A 19,500-nucleotide genomic window follows, 5' to 3' on the forward strand; every position below is an offset into this window, starting at 1 on the left:
GCTGGATAGCTTCAAACATAGGTTGGATGGATATATGAGCAATAGGGGTTGGGTGTAAATGGGACTGCTCAGTATAGTAATTTTCCTTTATTCTTATGTTCTTATGTTTTGATTATGTAGAGGAGAGGAAAGAAAAGTTAAAGAACCATACCATCACACCATGCCATATCTCCACACCTACGTCCATAATCACACAGAACACATCACATACATCCAACTCATTCACACCCAGAACACATCCACACCAACACCACATCCACACCAACACCACATCCACACCCACGTACACACCTACATCGTATCAACACCCTATCCACGCCCACATTCACACCCACACCAAGATCACATCCACATCCTTTCACACTTACATCCACATCAAGAACAAATCCACATCCCCCCACATCCACACACCACCCTCGTGTACCCGCTGCTGGGGACCGACAACGCTGCCAGCCCTGGGAGGAATAATTACTAAGGCAAGATTCCGGTTCTCAGTGATTCTTGCTATTCCCGATTCCTATTCCAATCGAGTCATTTCTGATTATTCCAAGTTCCTACATTCCTATTTTAAGAAGTTACTTTTTTCGTTTGTTCTTGAAGTGTGTGTGTGTGTGTGTGTGTTACAGGGCATGGACGACAGTAGACTGCCAAAGCAGCTACTTTACAGTCACCCAACGAATAGTAAACGTAACGCCGGCGGGCAACTGAAAAGGTATAATGAAAGTCTTAAGACAAACCTGAAAAAGTACCAAATCGACCCCCTCACCTGGGAGACGATTACTCCACACCGTTACGCTTGGAGGAGCACCACACGAGAAGGTGTAGGTACTTTCGAGTTGGCCCGACTGCAAACCGAGGCAGACGCTGCCACCGCCCCTCCCGCACTAGATGTAGCCCTCCACATGTGCAACGAATTTGTACGACTCTGCCGGCCCCGTATCGGCCTCTTTAGTCACCTCAAAACTCACTAACCTAGGTGACATCCTTAATAACTCATATCATTGTATCATAGCTGGATGATCGTCATACGTGATTCCGAGTGACAGCAAAGTAGTAGTAGTAGTAGTGTGTGTGTGTGTGTGTGTGTGTGTGTGTGTGTGTGTGTGTGTGTGACCTGTGGTAATACCTGTACTGGCAATAATATTACCTCAATTATTAAGGTAGTAGGTAGTAGGCAGCTACCAAACAGGGAGGTACTACCGCCTGGGAAGATATTGGCGGCATAATGTGTTGTCTATGGTAGATTTTGCTGCCATAAGGCATCACGAAAATTGTGACCAAGTCCCAGGTTGATGATCTGACTTTCTGCCTCATTTACACACAATTGCAGGATCTCAATTGTTTCTCTTACCATTGACAACACAACATACATTTATCGTTTCTCACTTTTGATCTTTTTTTCATTTTGTATTTCTTTATGGTTCTTTATTATTATTATTATTATTATTATTATTATTATTATTATTATTATTATTATTATTATTATTATTATTATTATTACTATTACTATTATTATTATTATTATTATTATTATTATTATTATTATTATTATTATTATTATTATTATTATTATTATTAATATTATTATTATTATTATTATTATTATTATTATTATTATTATTATTATTATATTATTATTATTACATTTTCGCCCCCCAGGCCCCAATGTGGGTCAGTGACCTGTGCCTGGGTGGGCTAATTCCCGTAAAAAAAAAAATACTATGTATATTAAATGAAGAAGAAATGAACATATACACGCAAGAGTATTACCTACATATAATACACACACAGGAGTATTTACTTACATATAATACACACACAAGAGTATGTACATAAGAACATAAGAAAATTAGGAGTCTGCAATAGGCCGGTTGGCCTGTGCATGGCAGCTCCTGTCGAGAGTTACAACCACTCTCTATCATCCATGAATCTATCCAGCCTCCCTTTGAAACTTTCCAAAGTTCCAGCACTTACTACAAAGTTCCTAAGCTTGTTCCTCTCGTCCACCACCCTATTTGTGAACCAGTTCCTTCCTATCTTCCTCCTAAACCTAATGCAAGTTTAGTTTCTTTAATCTATCTTGATATGGAAGGTTTCTAAGTCCCGGAATCATTTTCGTCATTCTTCGCTGCACCGACTCCAGTGAATTGATATCCATTCTATAATAAGGGCACCAGAACTGAACCGCATAATCGAGGTGCGGCCTGACTAGCGCAAGAAATAGTTGCAATAAGACCTCTGCACTCTTATTACTTACACTTCTAGATATAAAACCCAATAATCTGTTTGCCTTATTTCGAACATTAACGCACTGTTTTCTAGGCCGTAGGTCCGGGCTTACAAGTACCCCTAAGTCTCTTTCACAAGTCGACTTCTCTAGGTTGATGTTGTTAAGGCTGTATACATTGACAGTATTTGTTCTTCCAATATTAAGTACGCTGCGCTTGCTGGTGTTGAATTTCATTTGCCATTTCAGACCACCCCTGCAGTTTATTTAGATCCTCCTGTAATGCATTTGCATCCTGCCCTGAATTAATCTGCCGCCCTATTTTGGTGTCATCCGCAAACTTGCTTATGTCACTGCTGATCCCAGTATCTAGATCGTTTATGTAGATTATGAACAAGAGTGGGCCTCGTACTGACCCCTGGGAAACCCCACTGGTTACACGGCCTCACTCAGATTTAACACCATCTACGCTGACCGTCTGCGTTCTATCGGTGAGCCATGATTTTATCCAATTTAAAACTTTCCTCTCGATACCATGAGCCTTAACTTTTCTCAGAAGCCTCTGATGCGGTACTCTGTCAAACGCTTTGCTAAAGTCTAAGTAAATAACATCGTAATTTTCGTCATTATCTACTACCTCGAAGACTTTCCTAAAAAACGTCAACAGATTTGTTAGACAAGATTTTCCCTTTGTAAACCCATGTTGAGAGTCGCAGATTAATTTGCTTTTCTCTAAATGCTATCGGATGCTATTTGCTATAATTGATTCAAGAAATTTCCCCACTACTGACGTCAAACTGATCGGCCGGTAATTTGACGCTGATGCTCTGTCTCCCTTTTTGAATATGGGTACTACATTTGCCTGTTTCCACAAGTCTGACACAACTCCGGTGTCTAATGATTCTGTAAATAAATTTACGTACACATATAATACACACACACACAACAGTACAATATTTACCTACATATAATACACACAGGAGTATTTACTTACATATAATAATAATAAAGTAATATTCATGGCCGCCCAGCACCTCAGTCAACACGAGGAGACTCTATATAAAACGTCTCCTTAAATTCTTTCTCGTCGAGGACATATAGAGCGAGGGATCAAATGACGTTCAGGGGCAGGACCCAGCCGACCCGACGACAGGTTCTCGCTTCACTTGACCAATTCTCATGCTCTGTCGGTGGCGAACTCTCTCTCTCTCTCTCTCTCTCTCTCTCTCTCTCTCTCTCTCTCTCTCTCGGGACCGAGGCCTCACACACACACTCAACTTTAGAACAAGAGTCAGTTTCCCCCGTCATACTCTCACGAATTTCAAGCTGATCCAAAAAAAGGTGAAAAAGGTGACGGAAAAAAGCTGCGATCATTGACTTGTGAATCACGGTCCTGAGAGAGAGAGACTATTCCTCTATGTGTGTGTGTGTGTGTGTGTGTGTGTGTGTGTGTGTGTGTGTGTGTGTGTGTGTGTGTGTGTGTGTGTGTGTCTGGCGAGGCTTTACTTGTCCACCCTTGATTATGATTTACGTGTCTCTCTCTCTCTCTCTCTCTCTCTCTCTCTCTCTCTCTCTCTCTCTCTCTCTCTCTCTCTCGTTTCTCACTCACCCTTCTCATCTTTCCTGCCCTCTCTCCCTCTCTCTCCCTCCCTCTCCCTCTCTCCCTCCTCTCCTCCTCTCTCTCCCACCATATTCTCAGGCAAGGAAGCAGAAAGGAGAGAGGAAGGAAAATAAGAGAAGGAAGTAGGGAAGGGAACGATGAGATATAAAGGGATGAGGAAAGGAGGAGGAGAGAAGAGATGGAGGGTAGGGAAGGGAGGGAGGGAGGTGGGAAGGAGGGAGGGTAAGGAAGGGAGGGAGGGAGGAGTCACCAAGACGCTGATCCATGGTGAAGCTGCCAAGGCAATACACGTCAACACCTTTTTTTCTTCCTTCCTTCTCTCTGTCTTTCCTCCCTTCCTTCCCTTCCTTCCTTCCTCCTTCTCTTCCCTCCTTCCTTCCTCCCTACTCTTCCCTTAACCTAACCCAAACCTAAAAACACACACACACACACAAAAACGGTCATGTTGTATGGAAACTGGATGGTTGTAGTGGTGGTGGTGGTGGTGGTAGTGGTGTGGTAGTGGTGGTGATAGTGGTGGTGGTGGTAGTGTGGTGGTGATAGTGGGTGTGGTGGTGGTGGTGGTGGTAGTGGTGGTGATAGTGGTGGTGGTGATAGTGGTGGTGATAGTGGTGGTGATAGTGGTGGTGATAGTGGTGGTGATAGTGGTGGTGATAGTGTGGTGGTAGTGGTGGTGATAGTGGTGGTGATAGTGGTGGTGATAGTGGTGGTGATGAGTGGTGGTGATGGTGGTGAGTGGTGGTGATTGATGTGGAATGTGGTCTGGAGGTGGGGAGGGAGGTGAGGGGGGGGAGGTCAGGTAGCCTACACTAATTTACATGTTACTCAACATTTTTGTCTGAGTGTTGTGCCTAAAACTTGATGTTGACTCGTGTTAATAATACAGGAAGTCACTTGTTGTTGTTGTTATTATTATTATTATTATTATTATTGTTATTATTATTATTATTATTATTATTATTATTATTATTATTATTATTATTATTATTATTATTATTATTATTATTATTATTATTATTATTATTATTATTATTATTATTATTATTATTATTATTATTATTATTATTATTATTATTATTATTATTATTATTATTATTATTATTATTATTATTATTATTATTATTATTATTATTATTATTGTTATTATTATTATTATTATTATTATTATTATTGTTATTATTATTATTATTATTATTATTATTATTATTATTATTATTATTGTTATTATTATTATTATTATTATTATTATTATTATTATTATTATTATTATTATTATTATTATTATTATTATTATTATTATTATTATTATTATTATTATTATTATTATTATTATTATTATTATTATTATTATTATTATTATTATTATTATTATTATTATTATTATTATTATTATTATTATTATTATTATTATTTATTATTGTTATTATTATTATTATTATTATTATTATTATTATTATTATTATTATTATTGTTATTATTATTATTATTATTATTATTATTATTATTATTATTATTATTATTATTATTATTATTATTATTATTATTATTATTATTATTATTATTATTATTATTATTATTATTATTATTATTATTATTATTATTGTTATTATTATTATTATTATTATTATTATTATTATTATTAACATTATTATTATTATTATTATTATTATTATTATTATTATTATTATTATTATTATTATTGTTATTATTATTATTATTATATTATTATTATTATATTAGTGGTCTTATGACACATTATATCAGCGGTGTGTCATGTGTCATGTGTCATGTGTCATTACCACCTATATAGAGAGATACAAGTTATTGTCATTGTTGTTGACTCTTGTATGTACACCTAAAATACCTTAATTCTTTAACCCAATAATATAATTTGACCTGTATCTAAAGTGTGTGTGTCTGTCTCTTCCCCAGGTGAGTGTATGGAGGTGTTGACCAGGTGATTACAGTAAGTCATTTTAGCTAACCTAACCTAACCTAACTGATAAGGTTGTTACCACGTGAGGGAGGTTTACCGTGTACTATTCTTGTTCGTCACGAGTCTTAGTGTGAGAGAAGGACGATACCTGTCAAAACTTTCCCTCCTTCCTTTCCTTCCTTCCATCATACCTACTGCCTCCTCCTCACCTCTCCCCCCTCCCCCCTCCCCCTTCCTCCCCCTCACTACAACAGGGTCACCCCAGCATACCTGCGGGTGTTATAGTAATTGACTCGTGAGTAAAAACATAACTAATATTATTAAAATTATTTTTTGTTGTAATTTAACCCGGACGTAAAGTTTTTTTTTTAATTTATTTGATAATTTCATTTTTATAGCGAATTATATAAGGCTAAAAGTGTGGTAGAAAACACGATGGTCTGTCTGTCTGTCTGTCTGTCTGTCTGTCTGTCTGTTATCTACGTTCTTTCTCTACGTATTTTTTTACGAAGTAGAGACGGAAAATAGGATTACACACACACACACAGACACACACACACACACACACACACACACACACACACACACACACACATCTCTCCATTCCTTTAATACCATGATAATGTCATTCATATTTTTTATATGTTTAGTAAATTTCTGGCGTTAATTATATAAATTTTTTAATAGTTTGTGTAATATATATTTTTTTTTGTTCCTATAATATTTTTTCGGGGGTCACTTGTCTATAATTTTTGGAGTTTAATATAATTCTTCTTTTTTTGTTTATATAATTTATAGTTTATTAATGTTTTTGTTTGTTTGTTTCTGTTTGTTTCTGTTTGTTTGTGTTTGTTTTTGTTTTTTTATTTTTTTATAAGACTTTTTATTATTTTTTTTTATTATTATTTGTTATTACTTTTTCCTTTGTTATTGTTATTGTTGTTGTTTTTGTTGTTTTTGTTTCTTTGTTTATTGTTTTTGTTGTTGTTGTTGTTGTTTATTTCCGTGCATTGTGAGTGAGTCATATGTGTACACCCATCTTCTTCCCTCATACACATATACTGCAGTCATACATACATACATACATACATACATACATACATACATACATACACATATAATCACATACTGTACACACACACACACACACACACTAGTGGCCGCTATAAAGAAGGTAAACACTATAGCTAAGAGTATACATTAAGTGGTGCAGCTATACAGTATTAACAGGTGACCGATATATAGAGGTGGTCACTGTAAGCCTCAAGCACTGATTTAAGTGGTAAGTGGTAAATGGTAAGTGGTAAGTGGTAAGTTGTAAGTGGTAAGTGGTAAGTTGTAAGTGGTAAGTGGTAAGTGGTAAATGGTAAGTTGTAAGTGGTAAGTTGTAAGTGGTAAGTTGTAAGTGGTAAGTGGTAAGTTGTAAGTAGTAAGTGGTAAATGGTAAGTGGTAAATGGTAAGTGGTAAATGGTAAGTGGTAAGTTGTAAGTGGTAAGTGGTAAGTGGTAAGTTGTAAGTGGTAAGTGGTAAGTTGTAAGTGGTAAGTTGTAAGAGGTCGTTGCTTGCTTGCTCAGGTAACTTGGCCTCAACAGGTAAGTGCTTGTAAGGGAAAGTTTGTATCGCTTGTATTGTCATGGATGAGAAGACTCGTTAACCCCCCCTCCCCTGTTGGCCTGTGGTGTCTGTCTGTCTGTCTGGCTTGTTTCTGTCTGTTTGTCTGTCTATCTTTTATCTGTCCTTTGTCTTTCTGTCTGTCTATCTATCTGTCTCGACCCAAACTGAGAGTCTTAACTGAAGGTAACTCCGTGTCGTATAGTTGTGAACACAGTGAGTGAATGAGTCAGAACTCCCAAACGTTCATTATCTTCACCAAGTGTAAAAAAAAAATCCATCTATTTAAGACACACAAGAATAATAATAAAAAAATTGACGAAGAGAAATAAAAATCGGTTTTCAATATGGTAGAGTGAAAATGATTTAATATGTTGTAAAGAAGTGGAATATATTTTCATCGCCATAAGAGTAACGTGAATCAGTTTTCTGCGTCGTTGAAACTCTAGAGGAAAAGTGATGTTCTTTTTTCTTCCCTAATGGCAATGAATTCATTATTTTTTTCATAAATAAATATTTTACATTTTTCTCTCGTCATACCAAGATATAATTTCTGTAAATGGAGAGCGTCGCTACAGAACCTGGGGCCGGGACTATCAGAGGGTTGTACTATCAGAGGGTGGCACTATCAGAGGGTTATACTATCAGAAGGTGGCACTATCAGAGGGTGGCACTATCAGAAGGTGGCACTATCAGAAGGTGGCACTATCAGAAGGTGGCACTATCAGAGAGTGGCACTATCAGAGGGTTGTACTATCAGAAGGTGGCACTATCAGAGGGTTGTACTATCAGAGGGTGGCACTATCAGAGGGTTTGTACTATCAGAGGTGGCACTATCAGAAGATGGCTTTTATCAGAGGTGGCACTTATCCAGAGGTTTATTACTATCCAGAGGTTGTATATCGAAGGTGGTACTATCGAAGATGGCACTATCCAGAAGTGCTTTTATCGGGGGTTGTACTTATCGAAGGTAGCACTATCAGAGGTGTTACTATCAGAGGTTGTATCAGAAGGTGGCACTATCAGAGGGTAACACTATCAGAGGGTTGTACTGTCAGAGGGATTTGGCCAGAGGTGGTACTATCAGAGGATGGCACTATCGAGGTATGGCACTATCAGAGATTTGTACTATCCAGAAGGTGGCACTATCAGAGGGTGGTACTATCAGAGGGTTGTACTATCAGAAGGTGGCACTATCAGAGGGTTGTACTATCAGAAGGTGGCACTATCAGAGGGTTGTACTATCAGAAGGTGGCACTATCAGAAGGTGGCACTATCAGAGGGTTGTACTATCAGAAGGTGGCACTATCAGAAGGTGGTACTATCAGAGGATGGCACTATCAGAAGGTGGCACTATCAGAGGGTTGTACTATCAGAAGGTGGCACTATCAGAGGGTGGTACTATCAGAAGGTGCTCAGACACACTACAATATGCAGGTGTAGGTGCTGGGGCAACATAGGGGTTATGTATATAGGGCGAGGGTAAGGCAGCCATCACCGCCTGCAGCTCACAACACGCCTGCCACTCACAGCACCACCTGCCATCACAACACCACCTGCCGCTCCCACAGCACACCTGCCGCTCACAGCACCACCTGCCACCACAACACCTGCCGCTCACACACACCACCTGCCGCTCACAACACCACCTGCCCTCACAGCACTACCTGCCGCTCACAACACCACCTGCCACTCCACACACCACCTGCCCTGCAACACCACCTGCCTCACAAACCCACCTGGCCACTGCGCTCCGCACCACCTGCCGCTCACAACACCACCTGCCACTCCACCACCTGCTCACTAACACCACCTGCCGCTCACAACACCACCTGCCACTCACAACACCACCTGCCGCTCTGCCCACCTGCCACTCACAACACCACCATCTGTACCTCTGGTAATTCTCCCTCTCAATGAACACACACACACACACACACACACACACACACACACACACACACACACACACACACACACACACACACCTCCTAAGACCAGAACCCAGATTCTCAAAGGTTCTTACAATAAATTAAACCCTCGTAACTATTAATTAACCTTATCAGAAACACATCATTATCAAACCAGGAACAATCTAGACTCTATCACTGTAGATACATTAACCTTTCACCATCTACGACAAAATATTAACACGTAGAGAATTTATATTACTCCTACATTACTCCTGTGTTTAAGTCTGGTGGTAGTTATGTGTGTTCATCCGGGTCATCAGACGAGCCTTTGAAGATCTCAGGGTGTAGTAGGGAGGCTGGTGGCTGCTGTGTTGCTGCTGGTGGTGGTGGTGGTTCTTCGAGGCGTTCACAACACCATGAGAGTTATGTTACGTGTGTGTGTGTGTGTGTGTGTTGTGTTGTGTTGTGTGTGTGTGTGTGTGTTGAATGTGTGTGTGTGTGTGTGTGTGTGTGTGTGTGTATGTGTGTGTGTGTGTGTGTGTGTGTGTGTGTGTGTGTGTGTATGTGTGGTGTGTAATCCTATCTGTTCGTCTGTATGATATAGACGTGACCTGACCATAACTACATGACCTGACCCATGACCACGGTGACCTGACCATGATCTTAACCCCACAGAGCAGAATTTGACAACTTTTGGTGGAGTTAGGATGGTGGGGGGGTGAGGTGGGGTGAGGTGGGGGTGGTGAAGGTGGGGGTGAGGGTGAGGGTGGGGATGAGGTGAAGGGGTTGGGGGTCATGTCATCCTGGGAGATTACTGCCGACACCCGCCTGACACCCTCCCTCCCTCCTCCTACCCCCTCATTCCCTCCCTTACCCCCCATTCCCTCCCCTCCCTCCTTTCCCTCCTAACACCTCTCTCTCTCTCTCTCTCTCTCTCTCTCTCTCTCTCTCTCTCTCTCTCTCTCTCTCTCTCTCTCTCTCTCTCCCCTCCAGCCAAGAGAAATAAAGAGAACGAATAGGGGAGGAAGAGGAAATCGTCAAGAAAGTGAGAGTTAAGAGGTGAGGAAGAGAGAGATGAAGACGATCTGAGAGTAATTGGAAGAGGGAAGACAGGAGAGAGAGAGAGAGAGAGAGAGAGAGAGAGAGAGAGAGTGAAGGAGATGTGATCTAAGAAAGACACTCACCTGTCACTATCACACCTGTCTAACTCACACCTGTCACACTCACACACCTGTCACACTCACACCTGTCTAACTCACACCTGTCACACCTCACACACCTGTCACACTCACACACCTGTCACACTCACACACCTGTCACTCACACCTGTCTAACTCATCTTTACACTCACCTGTTATCACCTGTCACTATCACACCTGTCACACTCACACACACACACACACACACACACACACACACACTCAAACCCATTTATATGATAATCTCGACAGGTGTTTGCAGGTGAGATGCTCAGCCGGGTGAGAGTATTACCTGGTGGGGGAGGACCTGTGACCTGTGCTTATGACCGTAGTACCACATGAGAGTGTGGGTGTGTTGTGTGGGTGTGTTGTGTGGGTGTGTTGTGTGGGTGTGTTGTGTGAGTGTGTTGTGTGAGTGTGTTGTGTGGGTGTGTTGTGTGGGTGTGTTGTGTGGGTGTGTTGTGTGGGTAAGGTGGTGGGGGCTGCCACACAGTAGGAGGAGGAGGATCTGAAGATATTCTAAGACAGAACCTAAAACTGGATTCCATTCAGAGGAGGAGGAGAAGTGAAAGAATGGTGTGAGGGGGAGAGATGGAAACCGTGTGAGGAGGAGACAGTGTGTGGGAAGGTAGGGAGGAGGAGGGTCGGACGGAATGAAGAAGGGAGAGGGAGGAAGGAGGAGGAAGGGAGAGTGAGAGAAGGAGAGAAGGAAGGAAGGAGTGAGAAGGAAGGAAGGAGTGAAGGAAGGAAGGAGTGAGGAAGGAAGGAGAGAAGGAAGGGTGAGGGAAGGAAGGTAGGGAAGGCGTGAGGGGAGGGGGTATCCGTAGACTCATCCTCAACTTGTGTTGAAAGCTGACAAGATGCAGACCACATACAATAGAGCCCTCCACGGCCTCCTGCTCCCTCCACGACCCTCCTGCCCCCCTCACGACCTGCCCCTCCGACCCTCCTGCCCCTCCATGACCCTCCTGCCCCTCCACGACCGTCCTGGCCCCTCCACGACCCTCCTGCCCCTCCCGACCCTCCTGCCCCTCACGACCCTCCTGCCCCTCCGACCCTCCTGCCCCCACCACGACCCTCCTGCCCTCCACGACCTCCTGCCCCTCCACGACCTCCTGCCTCCCTCCCGGCCCTCTGCCTCCCTCCACGACCCTCTGCCCCCTCCGACCCTCCTGCCCCCTCCCGGCCCTCCTGCCCCCTCCACGACCTCCTGCCCCCTCCCGACCCTCCTGCCCCCTCCGCCCTCCTGCCACCCTCCTGCCCCTCCGACCCTCCTGCCTCCCTCCACGACCCTCCTGCCTCCTCACGACCCTCCTGCCTCCTCCCGACCTCCTGCCCCCTCCGACCCTCCTGCCCCCTCCCCTCTGCCCCCTCGACCCTCCTGCCCCCTCCGGCCCTCCTGCCCCTCCGCCCTTCTCCCACCACCCTTCTCCCCACCACACCCTCCTCCCCACACCCTTCTCCCACCACCCTCCCCACCCACCCTTCTCCCACCACACCCTCCTCCCACCACACCTCCTCCCCACCACACCCTTCTCCCCACCCACCCTTCTCCCCACCCTTCTCCCCACACCACCCTTCTCCCCACCACCCTTCTCACCACACCCTCCTCCCACCACACCCTCCTCCCACCACCCTCCTCCCACCACCTCCTCCCCACCACACCCTTCTCCCCACCACCCTCCTCCCCACCACACCTCTCCCACCACACCTCTCCCCACCACCTCTCCCCACCACACCTCCTCCCCACCACCCTTCTCCCCACCACCTCCTCCCCACCACACCCTCCTCCCCACCACACCTCCTCCCACCACACCCTCCTCCACACCACACCCTCCTCCCACCACCTCCTCCCCACCACACCCTCCTCCCACCACCCTCCTCCTCCACCCTCCTCACCACACCCCTCCTCCCACCACCTCCTCCCCACCACACCCTCCTCCCACCACACCCTCCTCCCCACCACCCTCCTCCCCACCACACCCTCCTCCTCACCACACCCTCCTCCTCACCACACCCTCCTCCCACCACACCCTCCTCCCCACCACCCTCCTCCCACCACCCTCCTCCCCTCCACCCTCCTCCCACCACACCTGTCTGTACTGCCTGAGCATGAGACTTATCCTTAATAAAGTGCATTGGGCGTATCCATCAACAGGGGAGCTGACACGCCCACTCACTCACGAGCTGACACCCCTCACTCCAAGCTGACATTCTCCCCTCACTCCTTGCTGACACGTCCACTCACTTAGAGCTGACACACGCCCACTCACTCTGAGCTGACAAAACGCCCCACACACATCCTAGCGGACACACGCCCACACTCCTAGCTGACACACGCCCACACACTCCTAGCTGACACACGCCCACACACCTCCTAGCTGACACACGCCCACACACCTCCTAGCTGACACACGCCCACACATTCCTAGCTAACACACGCCCACTCACTCTGAGCTGACACACGCCCACTCACTTTAGAGCTGCCACCGCCCACTCACGCCTAGCTGCCATACCCTACTCACGCCTGGCTGCCATACCCCACTCACGCCTGGCTGCCATACCCCCACTCACGCCTAGCTGCCATACCCCCACTCACGCCTAGCTGCCATGCCCCCCCTCGCCTGGCTGCCATACCCCCACTCACGCCTACTTCTGTACCCCCCTCACGCCTAGCTGCCACACCCCCATTCACGCCTATTGCCATACCCCCTCACGCCTAGCTGCATACCCCCTCACGCCTAGCTGCCATACCCCCTCCGCCTAGCTGCCATACCCCCCACTCACGCCTGGCTGCCATACCCCCCACTCACGCCTAGCTGCCATACCCTCTCCGCCTAGCTGCCATACCCCCTCGCCTAGCTGCCATACCCCCCTCACGCCTAGCTGCCATACCCCACTCACCTAGCTGCCATACCCCCACTCACGCCTAGCTGCCATGCCCCCCACTCACGCCTAGCTGCCATGCCCCCACTCACGCCTAGCTGCCATGCCCCACTCACCGCCTAGCTGCCATGCCCCCCCACTCACCCACTGCCATACCCCCCCACTCGCCTAGCTGCCATACCCCCACTCACTGGCTGCCATGCCCCCCCTCACGCCTAGCTGCCATGCCCCCCCTCACGCCTAGCTGCCATACCCTGCGCCTAGCTGCCATACCCCACTCACGCCTAGCTGCCATACCCCCACTCACGCCTAGCTGCCATGCCCCCACTCACTTCGCTGCCATGCCCCCCACTCACGCCTAGCTGCCATGCCCCCCACTCACGCCTAGCTGCCATACCCCCCACTCACGCCTAGCTGCCATAGCCCCACTCACGCCTAGCTACCATACCCCATTCACGCCCACTGCCATGCCCCCACTCACGCCTAGCTGCCACCCACTCACGCCCTAGCTGCCATACCCCCCACTCGCCTGTGCCATGCCCCCCACTCACGCCTAGCTGCACCCCCCCACTCGCTAGCTGCCATACCCCCCTCACGCCTAGCTGCCACACCCCACTCACGCCTAGCTGCATACCCCCACTCACGCCTGGCTGCCATACCCCCACTCACGCCTAGCTGCCATACCCCCCACTCACGCCTGGCTGCCATACCCCCCACTCACGCCTAGTGCATACCCCACTCGCCTAGCTGCCATACCCCCCTCGCCTGCTGCCACTTACCTCGCCTAGCTGCCATGCCCCACTCACGCCTAGCTGTCATACCCCCACTCACGCCTAGCTGCCTTACCCCCACTCACGCCTAGCTGCCATGCCCCCACTCACGCCTAGCTGCATGCCCCACTCGCCTAGCTGCCACACCCCCATGCCTTTGTCTGTTCACTGTACCACCACCGTCACTGTACCACCACCATCACTGTACCACCACCATCCTGTACCACCACCATGCTGTACCACCACCGTCACTGTACCACCGTCACTGTACCACCACCGTCACTGTACCACCACCATCACTGTACCACCACCGTCACTGTACCACCACCGTCACTGTACCACCACTGTCACTGTATCACCACTATCGTCCTCTACCGTCACTACACCACCACCATCGTCAATGTACCGTCACTGTACCACCACCGTCAATGTACCGTCACTGTACCACCACCATCGTCAATGTACCGTCACTGTACCACCACCGTCAATGTACCGTCACTGTACCACCGTCAATGTACCGTCACTGTACCACCATCGTCAATGTACCGTCACTCTACCATCGTCACTGTACCGTCACTGTACCACCACCACCGTCACTGTACCACCACCGTCACTGTACCAACACCTTCACTGTACCGTCACTGTACCACCACCGTCACTGTACCAACACCTTCACTGTACCGTCACTGTACCACCACCACCGTCACTGTACCACCACCGTCAATGTACCGTCACTGCCCACCATCGTCAATGTACCGTCACTCTACCACCATCGCCACTGTACCGTCACTGCCACCACCACCGTCACTGTTTCACCACCTTCACTGTACCAACACCTTCACTGTACCGTCACTGTACCACCACCTCCCTCCTCCACTCTTTCTCTTCCCTCTCGTGTTCAAATTTTCCATCTCCTTCTCCCTGCCTCCTCTTAATTCTCATCGCCCTTCCTCATGCATTCACCCATTTCCTCTCTCCCCTCCTTCATCCACTCTTTTGCTGCCATAATCTTTCATCTCTCTCTCTCTCTCTCTCTCTCTCTCTCTCTCTCTTTTATCACCCCGCACCTCCTCCTCCTCCTCCTCCTCCTCCTCCTCCTCTTCTTCCTCTTCCTTCTTCTTCTTCTTCTTCTTCTTCTTCTCCTCTTCTTTTTACCATCATCATCCTCCCTCACCTTCCCATCAGCCATTACATACCCTCATTAGCCCTCATCAGCCCCACCTACACCTCACCAGCCCCATCAGCCCTCACCAGCCCTCGTCAGCCCCCACCTACACCTCATCAGCCCTCATCACCTCCCCCAGCCCCTCATCAGCCCTCACCTACACCTCATCAGCCCTCACCTACACCTCACCAGCCCCATCAGCCCTCATCAGCCCTCACCTACACCTCATCCAGCCTTCATCAGCCCCCACCTACACCTCACCAGCCCTCATCACCTTCCCCAGCCCTCATCAGCCCTCATCAGCTCCCCCCACACCCCCTCCACCAGCCCCATCAGCCTCACCTGTAGCCCTCATCCATCGGCCCCATCAGCCTCACGCCTCACCAGCCTCATCCCCAGCCCTCATCAGCCCTCACCAGCTCTCATCAGCCCTCACCAGCCCTCATCAGCAACCACACCTGGGGCTGGGGAGAAATAAAACTGTGTGCGTGTTGATCTTATTATTCATTCCCGTGTCTGAGGTCGATTGATTACCTTGTTCTTATTTGCCAATCTGAAGGGGCTTACCGAGGCCTTCTCAGCCCTTACCTGCCCTCCTCCCTGCCCTCCCTCTCCCTCCTTCATCAAACTTCATCCTCTCTCCTCCTCCTCTCCCTTCTTCTCTTCCTCTCCTCTTCCTCCTCCTCTTTCAACAAACCCTCAATTTTTTTATCATACTCCCCTCTCTATGTGCCAGATTCCCGAGCAGTTCTACTACTTGCCTGCCACCCCACCCCACTCTGCCTGCCTGCCACCCCACACTGCCGCCCCCCACACCACCACACTGCCATCCCACCATCCCACCCACCACACTGCCACTACACCATCCCACCCACCACACTGCCACTACACCATCCCACACCCACCACACTGCCTACACCATCCCACACCCACCACCTGCCACTACACCACCCACCCACCACACTGACACCACACCACTACACCACCCCACCCACCACCTGCCACCACACCGCCACCACACCGCCACCACACCCACCACCCTCACCCACTACCACCACCCACCACACTGCCACGACCTGCCACCACACCCACCACCTGCCACCACTGCCACTACACCATCCACACCCACCACCTGCCACACCATCCCACCCACCACCTGCCACTACACCATCCCACCCACCACACTCCACTACACCACCCCACCCACCACACTGACACCACACCCACTACACCACCCACACCCTGCCACCACACCGCCACCACACCGCCACCACACCCACCACACCCACTACACCCACTACACCACCCCACCCACCACTGCCACCACACTGCCACCACACCCACCACCGCCACCACACTGCCACCACACCCACCACCTGCCCACCACACCCACTCACCACCCCACACCCACCACACTGCCACCACACCCACCACCTGCCACCACACCCACCACACTGCCACTAGTTTCATCAGGTGTCGTAACTAATTGCCTGAACAGTTTGTTGGAGTTGTCACTTATTTATGACAGTTTCCTCCTCACAGTTTGTTGTAGTTAGTATTTGTTGACAACTGTGTGTAGTATATTTTATTACATGGTGGGTGTTGTCCTCCTACACTGCCATCACTGTTATTGTTGTTGTCAGCCTACTACACACATTACCTGTCAGCTAACTTGTCATACTACCTGTCAGCTTACTTGCCACACCACCTGTCAGCTTACTAGCCACACCACCTGTCAGTTTACTAGCCACACCACCTGTCAGTTTACTACTTAACACCACCTGTCAGCGTACTACCCATACCATCTGTCAGTTTACTAGCCACCATCTGTCAGCTTACTACCCACACCACCTGTCAGCTTACTAGCCACACCACCTGTCAGTTTATTAGCCACACCATCTGTCAGCTTACTACCCATACCATCTGTCAGTTTACTAACCACACCATCTGTCAGCTTACTAGCCACACCACCTGTCAGCTTACTACCCATACCATCTGTCAGTTTACTAGCCACACCACCTCTCAGCTTACTACCCACACCACCTGTCAGCTTACTACCCACACCACCTGTCAGCTTACTACCCACACCACCTGTCAGCTTACTACCCACACCACCTGTCAGCTTACTACCCACACCACCTGTCAGCTTACTACCCACACCACCTGTCGTATCCATTCACTTTTATCCATCGTTAACAGGTACTGGGTGGGCACTGGCTCTTGATTGTACCTGGACTTGTTCTGTACCTGTGTTGGTCGAGTCTACACCTGGTACCCTCACAACATTCTATAGAGGTTAGGTTAGGTTAGGTTAGGTTAGGTTAGGTTGGTAAGGTTAGGTTAGGTTAGGTTAGTTATCAAGTATTTACCCAAACTCTACGAAACAGTTTAATGTACTTTAATAATTTACATAATAAACTGACCTAAAGAATGTTTTATATATCCTGTGTAGGTCAAGTACACACACATACACACACACACACACACACACACACACACACACACACATACACACACACACACACACACACACATACATACACACACATACACACACACACACATACACACTGATGCTAAAAGTCGATAAACTTTTAATTGTTGTTGATGTCAGTCATAAAATGAAAACTTATAAATGTGTGTGTGTGTGTTGTATGGATGTGTTGTATATGTATTATTTCTATGTGTTGATGAAATGTTTAATATTTAAACTTCTCTCCCTCTCTCCCTCACCATCACCAGCAGCCCTCCCTCCCTCTCTCCCTCACCATCTGTAGCCCTCCCTCCCTCTCTCCCTCACCATCACCAGCAGCCCTCCTCCCTCTCTCCTCCACCATCACCAGCACCCTCCCTCCTCTCTCCTCACCATCAGCCCTCCTCCCTCTCTCCTCTGCCATCACCAGCAGCCCTCCTCCCTCTCTCCTCACCATCACCAGCAGCCCTCCTCCCTCTCTCCCTCACCATCACCAGCCCTCCCTCCCTCTCTCCTCCACCATCACCAACACCCTCCTTCTCTCCCCACCATCACCAACACCCCTCCTTCTCTCCCCCCACCATCCCCTCCTTCTCTCCCCACCATCACCCACCCTCCTCTCTCCCCACCATCACCAACACCCTCCTTCTCCCACCTCCTCTCTCCCACCATCACCAACACCCTCACACTCTCCTCACCATCACCGCACCCTCCTTCTCTCCCCACCATCACCAACACCCCTCCCTCTCTCCCCCACCATCACCCCTCCTCTCCCCACCATCCCACCTCCACTCTCCCTCCCATCCTGCTTCCCTCCTTCTCTCCCCACCATCATAACACCCTCCTTCTCTCCCCACCATCACCCACCCTCCTCTCTCCCACCAACCCCTCCTTCTCTCCCCATCCACCCTCCTTCTTCCCACATCATTCCCCTCCCTCTCCCTCACCATCACCAGCACCCCTCCCTCTCTCCTCACCATCACCACACCCTCCTTCTCTCCTCACCACACCCCTCCCTCTCCCCACCATCACCAACACCCTCCTTCTCTCCCATCATCCCACCCTCCTTCTCTCCCCACCATCCCCACCCCTCCTCTCCCCACCATCACCAACCCCTCCTCTCTCCCCACCATCACCAACACCCCTCCTCTCCCCATCACCCCCCCTTCTCTCCCCACCATCACCAACCTCCTCTCCCCCACCATCCTTACCCTCCTTCTCTCCCCCATCACCACACCTCCTTCTCTCCCCACCATCACCAACCCCTCCTCTCCTCACCATCCACCCCCTCCCTCTCCCTCCTCCTGCCCCCCTCCTTCTCCCCACCATCCCAGCACCCTCCCTCTCTCCCCACCATCTAACACCCCTCCTCTCCCCCCACCATCACCAACACCCTCCTCTCCTCACCATCACCAACACCCTCCTTCTCTCCCCACCATCACCAACACCCCTCCTTCTCTCCCCCACCATCACCAACCCCTCCCTCTCTCCCCCACCATCACCAACACCCCTCCTTCTCTCCCCACCATCTGCTTACCCTCCTTCTCTCCCCCACCATCACCAACACCCTCCTTCTCTCCCCACCATCACCAGCACCCCTCCCTCTCTCCCCCACCATCACCAACACCCCTCCTTCTCTCCCCATCACCAACACCCTCCCTCTCCCCACCATCACCAACACCCCTCACACTCTCCTCA

The sequence above is a fragment of the Homarus americanus genome, unplaced genomic scaffold, assembly GCF_018991925.1.
Source record: "Homarus americanus isolate GMGI-L3 unplaced genomic scaffold, GMGI_Hamer_2.0 scaffold36188, whole genome shotgun sequence".
Taxonomy (NCBI): domain Eukaryota; kingdom Metazoa; phylum Arthropoda; class Malacostraca; order Decapoda; family Nephropidae; genus Homarus; species Homarus americanus.